A 12,999-nucleotide genomic window follows, 5' to 3' on the forward strand; every position below is an offset into this window, starting at 1 on the left:
AATTATCCGCTTAGAGGCACTTTGCACGCGCGCCACTTTGGTTGGTTTTGGCTCATTTCGACAGACCCATACGCTCGATTGTTGCTTTGTTTTGTTTTCGTTGTCCACAGCAGTGGACGGGCGACCATCACGAAGTTCGTCACTGAGATTCACACGACCGCGTTTGAATTCTGCAAGCAGCTATAAATAGTCGTCTTGTATGGTGCTTCATCGCCAAAAGCAGTTTGAAGCCGAGCAAAGCTCCGCTGAACTGTTAAATTACACTTGGAAGTCGAAGAAAATCATACTACGAAAATTTTCACGAGTTAAATCCATGGTGATGTAGACAACCAATTTGTAAAATAACGCCATAATGTAAAAACAAGTGACAGTCAGATGAAACAAACTGTATTGTACAGCCAAAGAGTTCCATTTTCAAATGTTGTAATTACTTTTTAATATTGTTTATGTAAGTGGCCAGTTCTGGAAACTTATAGTGCGCCCGATGTATGTGGACCCCATTGCAATTTAGCATCTAACGTTATACATAGAAAAACAACTGTAACCACAAGATTCAATTTTTCGTTTGTAACTACAATGTTTGTTACGGTCTCTCTAACATTGGGTAATGTAAATTTCACACAATTTGTTTTTTTCTCATTAAGAAGTAGGTTATTAACAGCAAACCAATCAACTACTTTATATAAAGCACTGTTCACATCGTCGTAGGAACATAGCTGCCTTTTAACTTTAAATAATAAGGAAGTATTATCAGCAAACAATACTATCTCATGTTTTATACCCTCCATGAGGCTAGTTAAGTCATTAATATGAAGTAAAAACCAAAATGGGCCTAGAATTGAACCTTGAGGGACATCCATGCTAATTGCAGACCCTGATGATCTCGTACCGTTAACATCGACCTTCTGTACCCTACCACGCAAATACGATTTAAGAAAGTCGATGTCACGTTCCGTCACACCATAATGGCAAAGTTTCCTGACCAGTGTATTTTGAAAGCCAAAACCTTGGAAAGGTCACTGAATTAAATTATTCATTAAAAGTATACATATAGACTGGGATGGGATAGCTGAAATGAGTGACGTGAACGAAATGGTAGCATTTTTTAATGCTTTTATTATACATTTAATGGACAAACACGCCCCAGTGAAGCAAGTTGTAATTAGGGATAAGCAACAACCGTGGTTTACTGAAAATGTTCGTCATATCATGAAACTCAGAGACGATGCACAGCGTCAGTACCGTATCACCAATAGTGATACACACAAAAGTCAATATAAAATGTTGAAACACCTTGTTAATGCCAGTCTTTACCAAGAAAAACTGCTTTTTTTGGCCAGCAAATTAATTTAAATTTAAATAATCCCAAATTACTTTGGAAAAGGCTGAAGAATACAGTTGTCCCTTTCAAAAATGAGCCTGAACTTCCTGCGTTTTTGCGCGATCCTGATGCTATGAATGAAGCTTTTCTCGATATTCTTGATAACAATGGTACATGCATGCATGACCTAACTTATTTTGAATACCATAGATATAGTTCAGCAACTTTTAAATTGACCTCAGTACATGAACACGAAGTAGCTAAATATATTTTGAGTATTAAGTCAAATGCCACTGGAGTGGATGAAATGAACATGGATATGTTAGTAATGACACTACCAAGAACCTTAAGTTTTGAGAAGTCCAATATGATTATTTTATTGGACAACTTTGACAAGATTGGCCAAATCATGAAAACGAGCAGAGATGGTCGGTTACGCAATATCACTTACCTGCCCACATATCAACTGCCTAGAACCACTAATACGTACGGTATGAGGGCGGCTAACTACATGTTGCCTGACATACTAAATAAATTACCAGCAGAGCTTCATGAGGATATTTTTTCAAGTGTAAAAAAATGTAAACAAGCTGTAAAACGTTATTATTTCGGTGGATTTAAAGGGCAGAATTCATAACTTTATTTACTTATATTATATTATATTATTTTTTTAGTTTAAATTATAATATTTTTGTCTTAGTATTTAGTTATTGCGACTCAATTCCTTTCGCATAAAGCCATTAAAGGGTTTTTGAAAGGAAAATCTAAATGTACATATGTGTTTAATTGTAAATTGAATAATAAATTAAAAAAAAAAGTGTTATAACAGCTATCATAAATAAATCTATCGAGTCTTCTACATACCCTTCTCTTTGGAAAATTGCCATTATTCGTCCGATTCCTAAAAATAATAATCCCGCTAGTGTTAAAGATCTAAGACCTATCAGTATTTTACCCTATTTATCGAAAATCTTAGAGAAGGTAGTCCATGGCCAACTTATGCGCTATTGTGAAGCAAATTAAATCCTTCCGTCATTTCAATCTGGATTTCGCAAGCAGCGGAGCACTACAACAGCACTTCTTGATGTCGTTGACAACATCCTCGCTTCTCAAGACATTGGTAGGGGTTCGATTTTATGTTTGTTGGACTTCTCGCGTGCGTTCGATTCTATTAGCATTCAAATGCTACTTGCAAAGATGTCTTACTATGGTCTTGACCACAATTCCGTATCTTGGTTTAGTAGTTACCTAAATGGACGTTATCAAAAGGTAGTCATACAAAACTCTGATGGTACCAACATCGAATCGGGCCTTAAAACAATCCGGAAAGGCGTCCCGCAAGGCTCCATTCTTGGACCTTTACTTTTCATTTTGTACAGCCGTGATTTGGCTAAATGTATTTTAAATTGTCGGTTTCACTTATATGCTGACGATCTACAAATTTACATTTGAGGCAATGCTGATGACTTGAACGCTATGGTTGATGGGTTAAATGATGATTTGAGTCGTATTTCTGCTTGGTGTTCTTCTAACGGCCTCGTTTTAAATGCTACTAAATCAAAATATTTGATACTTGGCTCCCGTAGTCAGGTGCAAAAGAATATTGGTGCTGACCCACAGATTGTTATAGGAGGTGTGGCTATAGAAAGAGTTAGCTCAGCTAGAAATCTTGGGTTACAAATGGATAGTGAGCTGCGCTTTGAAAATCTTGTATTGGACGTCTCGCGCTCTTGTTTCTATCGCCTCAAAATTCTGTACAATTTTAGGTCTTATATCTGCCAGGCTCTGAGAGTTCTGCTTTGTGAGGCACTGGTATTGTCTAGGCTGAACTATTGCATCACGGTGTATAGTGGCTGTCTCAAAAAAAGCTCGAAAAAACTGATTCAGCGAGTGCAAAATTCTTGTGCTTGCTATTGTTTTCGAATTCCTCCTCGCACACATATCACGCCGTATCTAAACAAATTCGGCATTCTGAAAATGGAGGCCCGTCAGAAGCTATATTTGGCCTGCCTAATGTTTGATATGGTTAAAACCCGGAAACCTGATTATCTATACCACTAGATTAATTGGTCACAACGTGTAAGGGGGGATAAGTTCCGATTAGTTTCTAAAAATGTTATTAACATCTCAAAACGCAGAACGACTGCTTTTCGCGGCGGTTTCTGGTATCGAGCCAGTAAGTGTTGGAATGATATTCCTCCTCCATTGCGTGATATCAAAAATAAACAACGATTTAAGCGTGAATACAAAAAACATCTATTGTCAGAGAAGATGTGTCTCGCTACATAGATATTTCCCTAATCAATGCGTTTGATACCTGTAAACCTAAATTTCCTTACCTATACATACTCGTATTTGGTGGCTATTGTTATAATTTAATTTATGTTTGTAAACTTACATTATTGTTTATATTTAACTTACCTTCATTACTTACACTATTTACATTGTTTGCTTTACATCTTACACTTTTGCTTGATATATATATGTATAGTATTTAGAGTTAGGTATATATATTTGCGTGTGATGCACTTTGGTGGCATGGCTTACTGGGCTGCGATCGCTCACCATATGGTACTGGCAGAAAATCAGCACTGTTTGACTTCTCTCGGTCTACAGTATTTATGCTGAGTCAGGGCCATTTCAGTACAAACTCTAGTCTTAAGTACATTAAAATTTTATCAGTTGTTATAGTATTTGTTTGTTTTTCTCACAGTATTGGTTTTTCTCGCAATATGTGTTTTGTATAAATGTGTATAAAATTAGTAATGAATGTTCTATGTGCTTTTATGTTATACTCTGTGAAGTGATTGTAAATGTTTTGTTTCTGTTTGTATTTGTGCTGAATAAACGTGTTATCTATCTATTTATCTATCTGAATACACCAATAGTATCATGTGAGTCTTCCCATGCATCAAACATATGTTTCATTAACAAATTGTTTAGGAGATATTCAGTTATTACTATAAAAATGTGCACATATCTGATTTAAAATAATTTTTTCAAATATTTTACTGAGAGTTGGATGTATTGAAATTGGTGGGGGTCTGAAATACTACCAGATTTGAAAAGTGGAATAACTTTACTTTGCTTCATGAGGTCAGGAAATACACCATCATCAACACATTTATTAAACACACATGCTCAGTAAGGCGCAATACAATCAACTATAGAACTAATAACTCTGACTGAAAGACCATCAAGATAAGCAGAATTTTTTATGTTTATTTTTTAAGACATAGAGGCTTTAACAATGTCATTTGGAAATACATGACGGAACCTTAAATTAGTGATACTAACTGCATTATTTTCTTTTCGTAAGGATTCAGCGGCGGTGGGTGATGAATTTAACGACTTAGTAAAATTGGAATGTCAATGAAAAAAATTTCAAATATTCACAAAAAGTCAAAATTGGGTTTGGAGGTTGCACGAAAGACAACTGGAATATTTTATCTTCAAGAGGAAATTTTTTGGTCTCATTTTTAATTTCGACGCTCTTAGGGTCGTATTCTAGAATTCTACTCAATGCTCAAGTCAGGATTTGAGTATGGTTTAAAGAACTCTAAATCATACTCAAGTCACTGCCATTAGGGTCCTATTTCCAGTGCTTGAAATCATGCTCAGATCCTGGCTTGAGTATTGAGTAGAGTTCTGGATTACGACCCTTAGAGTACGCCGGAGCAAACGCCAAAAGAAATATTCTTTAAAAAAATGATAGTACAGTCGAAAACACACCAAGTTGAATTCACACTTTGGATTTTCGACCGTGTTTATATGTAGGTGCTTATCTACACATAAACACGGTCGGACGGTTTATATGTAGGTAAGCACCTACATATAAACACGATCCACGGTGCTTAGAGTTGATTTTTAATACCTTACCACAAAACTTTTGTTTGCTTATGATTACTTGAAAACAAAAAATACTAAAAATCTCCCGTATTCTTTTTAATTTGAAGATTTCCCTGTGCTGCGTTTTGTAACAACGTTTGTATAGTGAGTAGAGGAAAACCGAGCAAAGCATAGTAGGTAGGAATATGATTATGTGAGTCCTTGCAAATGCTATAATTATGTCGTCACCGTGCCGTTGCGACCAATAATATTGTAAGTACGTATTTGGGATGATTTCACGGTCATTGGAGAAGCATTTAGAATAGACAATTAGTAGGTATAGAGATATATTTATCATCTTGATACGTGTCGTGAGGAACGATTCACATTCTCGAATATTACCATGAACTTTTTTGTAAGTATTTTTTATTATGCGCGAATCGGTATGTCTTAAAGTCATTTCATCTGTTTACTGATTTAGAATAGGTATCTCCTACTAGAGCGTACTTACTATATTTATATATTTGAGTAGAAGTAAAGCTTCTTGTGAAAGTGTTTGTCCAGGGAAGTACTGCCATCTTACCTATTTCTGCCGCCAAGCAGGAAAGTGATAAGATAAGGGTGCTGGTCGAACTTACAGGCACATGGGAGTTGTCAACTTATGTATGTCTCGGGGTGACGGGCGCAGTGGCAGTGACCCTCAGAACTTTCCGATTGCTCTGAGCTGCGACTATTATGGATAGGCGTGTCTCTTACCACCTGGTGCACGATTTGTTCGTTCCGATATTTTGTACCATAAAAATAAAAATTATTGATTCGCCATGATCGACTGGAAAGTTCAGAATTATATATATAATATAATATAATAATATATATAACTATTGGTATTGGTGAAATAAATGAAACAGGAAGAGCTTAAAATCATATTATGTTTATTATGAATTTCTCTTGAACTTAATACTATCATGATTATTATGATATGATAGAGAATACTATAAGAGAATAATATACAAGTTTAAAGTAAGTATTAATTACGTATGTAAGTATATTCCTATCACAACCATAACGTACATATGCTAATCACTTATGTCCGATTTACCTACATAAGTTAAGTCCGATACTTTTTTTTACTTTTGTAACGGATAAAATTTTTGTCCTAAATTCCACTGTTTTGGATTGATGATATTTAATTATTACGATTTACAGTCTTACTTATCTAAGGAGGTATTTGGAGAATACATACCGAAAGGGCATCTTTTTTACTTTAGTGCTTTGACAAGAATAGGGTAAAACACCTATGTACTGAACCTTTTCAAAGCGTAAGCTCCATTTGGTGAACTTTTTTGATCACGTGAAATACACATTTCACTGCGTACACACGCAGTTGAATATTTCGATTGTGCACTTTAAGGCTCAACTCACACTGGCGCAGAGTGAAAGCGTCGCGACGCGTCATGTTTTTCGCCTATAGCATATTCATCTCTATTTTCCCATTATTAAGGTATAAAATTGTGTTTTGCAAATATGGAATCGAGTGTCGACGCGTGTCGACGCGCGTCACTTGGGCGCCGTGAGGCGTCAGATACCGACCACACTGTGATCCCGGCGCATTAATGTGAGCGTCGTTGCGCGACGCTTCGACTCTGCGCCAGTGTGAGTTGAGCCTAAGTCTGCGTAGAAATATGGTGCTAACATAAAGAAAAATTGGGATTTCTTTAATTTTCTTTACAAAGTCAAATTCAACCTGATACAACATAAATACAAATGGCTTTTGCCGTGCTTCATTTTTCTTCACTTTTGAACTTCCAGTGATGTGACTACAAAATAACAAACGTGCGATTGAAGTTGTAACTCGTTGAAAATACAAGGCAATGAATGAATAAACAAGGAGATATGTAATATACATTTTTTTTGTATGTAATACTGCTCAGTAGTAAACATAAGGATAGGAATAGGCGTATGCGTAAGGGTAGGAATATGTGAGTGGGGCGCTATAGCCGGACACGTAGCCGGGGTAGTAGCCGTAGTCCACCAACACTTGCGGCTTCGCCACCGCGGAACTCAGCAGCAGTGCTGCGGCAAACGCGAGCAATATCACCTATGGAAATTGTAGGGTAAATTCTGTTAATATTATGTATTTATATGCAATGCACACAGTCGTAATTTAAAATAAACCTTGAAACTTATATTCATTTGTATTGCGGCTGCTACAGAGCAAAACCTAGTAAAGGACAAATTCGTTGCAAGTAATTTTTTTATGGAATACCACTCCCATAATAAGTACTCACTTAATGGCGGTGATAGCCGCTTCAAAATTCTACCAGAGATTTAAAAACCTAGTGCTTAAGGCACGCCTAGTCTGGTTCGTAACCTTTTTTTCATGTATCTATGTTTGTAACCAGCATAAAATATTTTAAATCACTTTAACCATAATTCAAAATATAACAAGTATTTTGACACTTGCTTTAAAGTATTTAAAGTACCTTACTTTAATTGGCAATTAGTGGATACTGGAACGTTACTGATAATGAAAATCTTAGTCGTTTTTAATTTAATTAAACAAACAATCTCAAATTTTATTCCAAATTTTCTAATTAAACCAAAAACCTAGCAAATGATTATTGTGTTTAGATTCTGGCAGCTACAGCAACTTTGTTACCTTACTTATGTACATAAATATTTACGAGAAAGTTAGCATAAAATATGTAATAGGTATATAAATCGTGATCATTTTTGTGGCATAAATATATTCGTTTACTGGTACTCTAGCCTAATAATATTATTTTTTTACATTAAAGTTTATGGACGACCTTGATTCGTTTTTAGGCTTTCCTGTAAAATGTTGTACAAAGCACTTACTAAGTTTTGTTATGGGGCAGCCGATTAGTTTCTTAACTAAGACCTTATTAATTATCGTAACACAAAGAGGAAATGTTTGACATATTGCTTGAAAAGTTATTTAACTGTGAGTCGCGCGTATATTAAACTCTGCTTTCAATTTTCATTCTTTATGAACGACTTAAGCTTGCATAGTTATAAAAACACGTTTGTTTCGTAAAATTTTTATTTCTTCATTTTTCTTTGCAACACATATAGCAACTATGTGTGGTTCAACTTATTAGGTATTAGTGTGAAAAAAAAAACAGAAAATGCGATGGATTTTTATAGATATAGATGGATTAGTTAAAAATGCATTGAAAAACTCGGATCGAGATTAAATTACTACCTGTATTTAAAGTACTTAGTAGGTAATGCAATAAAATACGACAATTTACCAAGTATTGCTTTCAAAAAGATAATATTAAAAAGGTAGCAAACCGGAACTCTAGCACTTAGAATAATTTTGTTATAACTTTTATAATGTTAAGATTTCGTAGTTATGGTGATTAACAATCTAAATCATAGTTTCCTAAAGTGGTCCCTATCGCCCCCTCCAGTGGGCGGTGAAGTGTCCTAGAGGGCGGTAGGGATCTTGGAAGCAATTGGGGCGCGTTGACGCTGTCCAGGGGGTGCTACGCATTTAAAAAAATACCTGTATTATCTATATAAATTACACTACACATACATTTTTTTCCTTGTGATTTTTGTGTTAAGTTAATATAAAAATACGTGTTTTCAATTATTTTTTATGGTGGTGGGTGTTGAAATTTTTTTATCTTGCCTAAGTGAGCGGTGAGTCAAATACTTTGGGAACCTATGATTTAAATGAATGATAATCTTAATAATTAATACTGATCGCAAATTTATACATTTATGGGATACTGATATTTTATAAGCAAAGAAGACGAGGTGGAGCGATAATATTGCAGAAATAGCAGGAAAGCTATGGCCAAGATAGAGTCTGTTGGAGGAGCCTTTCACCGCTAAAGGCGGGCTTAATACATAACATTACTAACTGTAAATTAAAATAATATACTAACCATACTAACATATAGAATAAGCTGTAAGTAAATAAGTAAAATAATAAACTGTAAGTATTCCATTTGTATTGTAAATAAAGCTATAACTAAATGGGATAGGTACTGAATATTTGACGATCTCGTTGGTCTAGTGGCTCGCACACCGACATGATGTCGCCATCTCGAAGTTCGATCCCCGGCCGAGTCAGTTTAGAAAAACTAACTTTTATGTACTGTGTAAGGTCTGGGTGTTTGTGATACTGTCATTGTTTCCGATTTCCATAACACAGGTATTTTATTTAGTACTTACTTTGGGATCAGAGCAACGTACGATGTTGTCTAATATAAAAATAATAAAAAATACTAATATTAACTACAGAGAAGAAAACAAGCAAGAATAAAATGGATTACTTAGGAACAAACTTACCAGTTTCAACATGATGAGTGTTTGTTAGTCCAAGGAGCAACAAAATCAAGTCTAGAGGCACTAGACAGGTGTGCTACAAAGCAAGCGACAGATTAGTAGAGCATCCTTTCGCATGACCCTTATATACAGGGTCCGCAAGTTGACATACCGTCCGTGATCAGAAAAATTAATGTGAGGCTGTCCTTACAACTCAATGGTAGGTATATCGAATCCACTATACACAATGTCGCATTATGAGTTAATAGTGCGTCATTTCCATATCGGACCCGGATTATATTCCGAACAATAGCGAGCACGCGAAGTTTCGACGCTGATTAATAGAGGCAAAAAGAAGATGTTTATATTTATTTATACATATATTTATTGTAGGTACATAGCCATAGTGGCGGACTGGTGTTTTGCTGTTTTATTCAGTTGGTCTTCTAGTGCGAAACAAGTGACAATTTATTTCATTCTAGAACAATCATAATTTGGTGCTGAAACAAAACTTATTACTGGATCCATATCATATATCGCGTGCTATTATGTTTAAATCAAGTTTAAATTTCAATGCAGAATTTGTGATCGTCTTCAGACATGCATATTTACACAGGTTACAGTGTTTTTCTTTATCATATAATCTCAGTACAGGCAGAATACTAAAAAAACCGATATCAAAAATTCATATTACATCTATTTGCCAAGTTTTATTGAAATCGGTTACCGGAAAGTGTGCGAAACTGGATTCATTCGTAATTTGCCACTCTTAGAGATGGAGTATTTTCTTCAAATTTAAATACCGAGGTACTCTTTCCAACAAAAAAGAATCATCAAAATCGGTTGACAAATGCCGGGAGTTATCGCGTAACATACATACAAAACCACCTCCTTTTTTTGAAGTCGATTAAAAAACAAATAGACGTCTCATGACTATTATTGCTGTTCTATCTTCTAGAATCAGCAAGTAGAACTTCTTCCATTAAAGCCACAGTACATATACCCCACAAATAAACGTTAAAATCGTTTAATTTTTAATTAATAGACGATTAAATCTAGAATGTTGGGACTAGAAGCAACTAAAACACGACTTTGTACCTTTTGTACCTTTGTATTATTTTCTACCTAACCCAAGAATATTATAACATCTGTCGGTGTTATCTTAACTCTTGTTATCAAAGTAAGTAAGTACTTGTAATTAAAAATAATAGAAGTGTAGGGAAGATTTAGGCTTATGAACAAAATTAACTACTTATAATTATAACAAGTTCCTAACAAAAACATACCACCCTGGTAAGTTGTAATTGTGAAACATCGACATTTTTACGCCTATTTGGGAATCGAATAAATTGAAGCCAACCCACTATGTCGAGGTAATTACTAAAGCTTTATAGGGCTTCGCTCCAATAAACATCATATAAAGGGTTCCTTTTTGATTTGGAAAAAGTAGGTAATGTCTATTAATAAAAAATTAAACGATAACGTTTATTTGTGGGGTATATGTACTGTGGCTTTAATGGAAGAAGTTCTACTTGCTGATTCTAGAAGATAGAACAGCAATAATAGTCATGAGACGTCTATTTGTTTTTTAATCGACTTCAAAAAAAGGAGGTGGTTTTGTATGTATGTTACGCGATAACTCCCGGCATTTGTCAACCGATTTTGATGATTCTTTTTTGTTGGAAAGAGTACCTCGGTATTTAAATTTGAAGAAAATACTCCATCTCTAAGAGTGGCAAATTACGAATGAATCCAGTTTCGCACACTTTCCGGTAACCGATTTCAATTAAAGTTGACAAATAGATGTAATTCCACGCACTTTTGAGGTCGGTACTTTGTACTGAGATTATTCAATATTGAGAATATTGACCTACGTGGGGCGCATTATAAGTTTCCGGAATGAATAAGAAAAAAATACTATAAATGGTCAGAAATGAATTTATTATTTCTCAAAATTTTCTCCGTTAGTGTTAATGCACTTTTACATACGAATGAACCAATTTTGAAAACATTTATGCCACTCCTCCGTGACAATCTCTGAAACATATTTTTCATACTCTTCGACAGCCTCTTCAGGGGGCCAATCGCGCTATTTTCGAAAGGTTTAACCATTCCACGGAACAGGTTTTGGCTTTGGTAAATATATAGTTTTACCGTTGCACAAAATGCAATCGCGCTATCAATTTTAAAGGTTTAACTAAAAACAAAACCATAATAAAACCTAAAACTATAACCTCATAAGAAACGTTAAGAGACGCACCTTGACTACCTGAAAACCGATAAAATTTGACGTAATCGAAAATTTAAAATGCACTGAAATGTCAATATTTACGAATCTTAGGGTCGTATTCTAGAACTCTACTTGTGCTGATGCTCAAGTCAGGATTAGAGTATGGCTTAAAGCACTCGAAAACATACTCAAGTCCCTGCCATTAGGGTCGTATTTCCAGTGCTTGTGTTGCCAGTGCAATCCTGACTTGAGCATCGAGTAGAGTTCTAGAATACAACCCTGAGGGTCGCAAGGCACTTGATACCATACTCAAGTTTCTGCCATTAGTGTCGTATTTCCAGTGCTTGTGTTTCAAGTATACGAACAGAAACGTTAACCTGTCAAAGGTAAATCCATTCCCCCACCTTTCTTATGTGGTTAAAACGTTAAAATATTTAGCGCGACACCAATTGGCAACGTTTCATTTTTCGGTTTTACCTTTGACAATTAGCGTGATACCAAATGTGCGCAACGTATCACATTTGTAACGTTTCGTTTTTGTTTGGCTTTGGTTTTTGTTTTGACAGTTAGCGCGATACCAAATGTACGCAACGGGTCACATTGGAGACGTTTTTGGTTTTAGTTTTACCGTTGACAATTAGCGCGATTGGCCCCCAGGTGATGAAAATCGTTGACCGCGTAACTGGTTCTTAATTTTTGGAAATAAATAAAAGTCACAAGGTGCCAGGTTGGGACTGTACGCGGAATGGTTCATAAGGTCAACGTTGTTCACCTTCAAAAATTCATTTGTCTATCTGGCCGTGTGGTGCAAGATGATACGGCGTTTACGGTTATTTTTACGGAGTTTGTCAATAACTTCCGGCACACAACTAATCGTGTACCAGTCACTATTCACGGTACAACGATTCTCCAAAGCAACAGTAGCCACGTGTCCAGTTTTATTAAAAAAAGAAGCAATCATCCGCTTAGAGGCACTTTGCACGAGCGCCACTTTGGTTGGTTTCGGCTCATCTCGAAAGACCCTTACGCTCGATAGCTGCTTTGTTTTGGGATCGTCACTATAAATCCATTTTCCTCACCTGTTACTATATCCCACACCAAATTTGACACCCCTTCGTTGAATCTGGTAAGCATGGCATTGCACCAAGTGACACGATCCGTTTTTTGAGCCTCAGTCAAATTATGTTGTGTTCACAGCAGTGGACGGGCGACCATTACGATATTCGTCACTGAGATTCACACGACCGCGTTTGAATTCAGCAAACCAGCTATAAATAGTCGTCTTGCATGGTGCTTCATCGCCAAAAGCAGTTTGAAG

The sequence above is a fragment of the Hyposmocoma kahamanoa genome, unplaced genomic scaffold (genome assembly GCF_003589595.1).
Source record: "Hyposmocoma kahamanoa isolate Upper Pololo Valley unplaced genomic scaffold, ASM358959v1 202, whole genome shotgun sequence".
Classification (NCBI taxonomy): Eukaryota; Metazoa; Arthropoda; class Insecta; order Lepidoptera; family Cosmopterigidae; genus Hyposmocoma; species Hyposmocoma kahamanoa.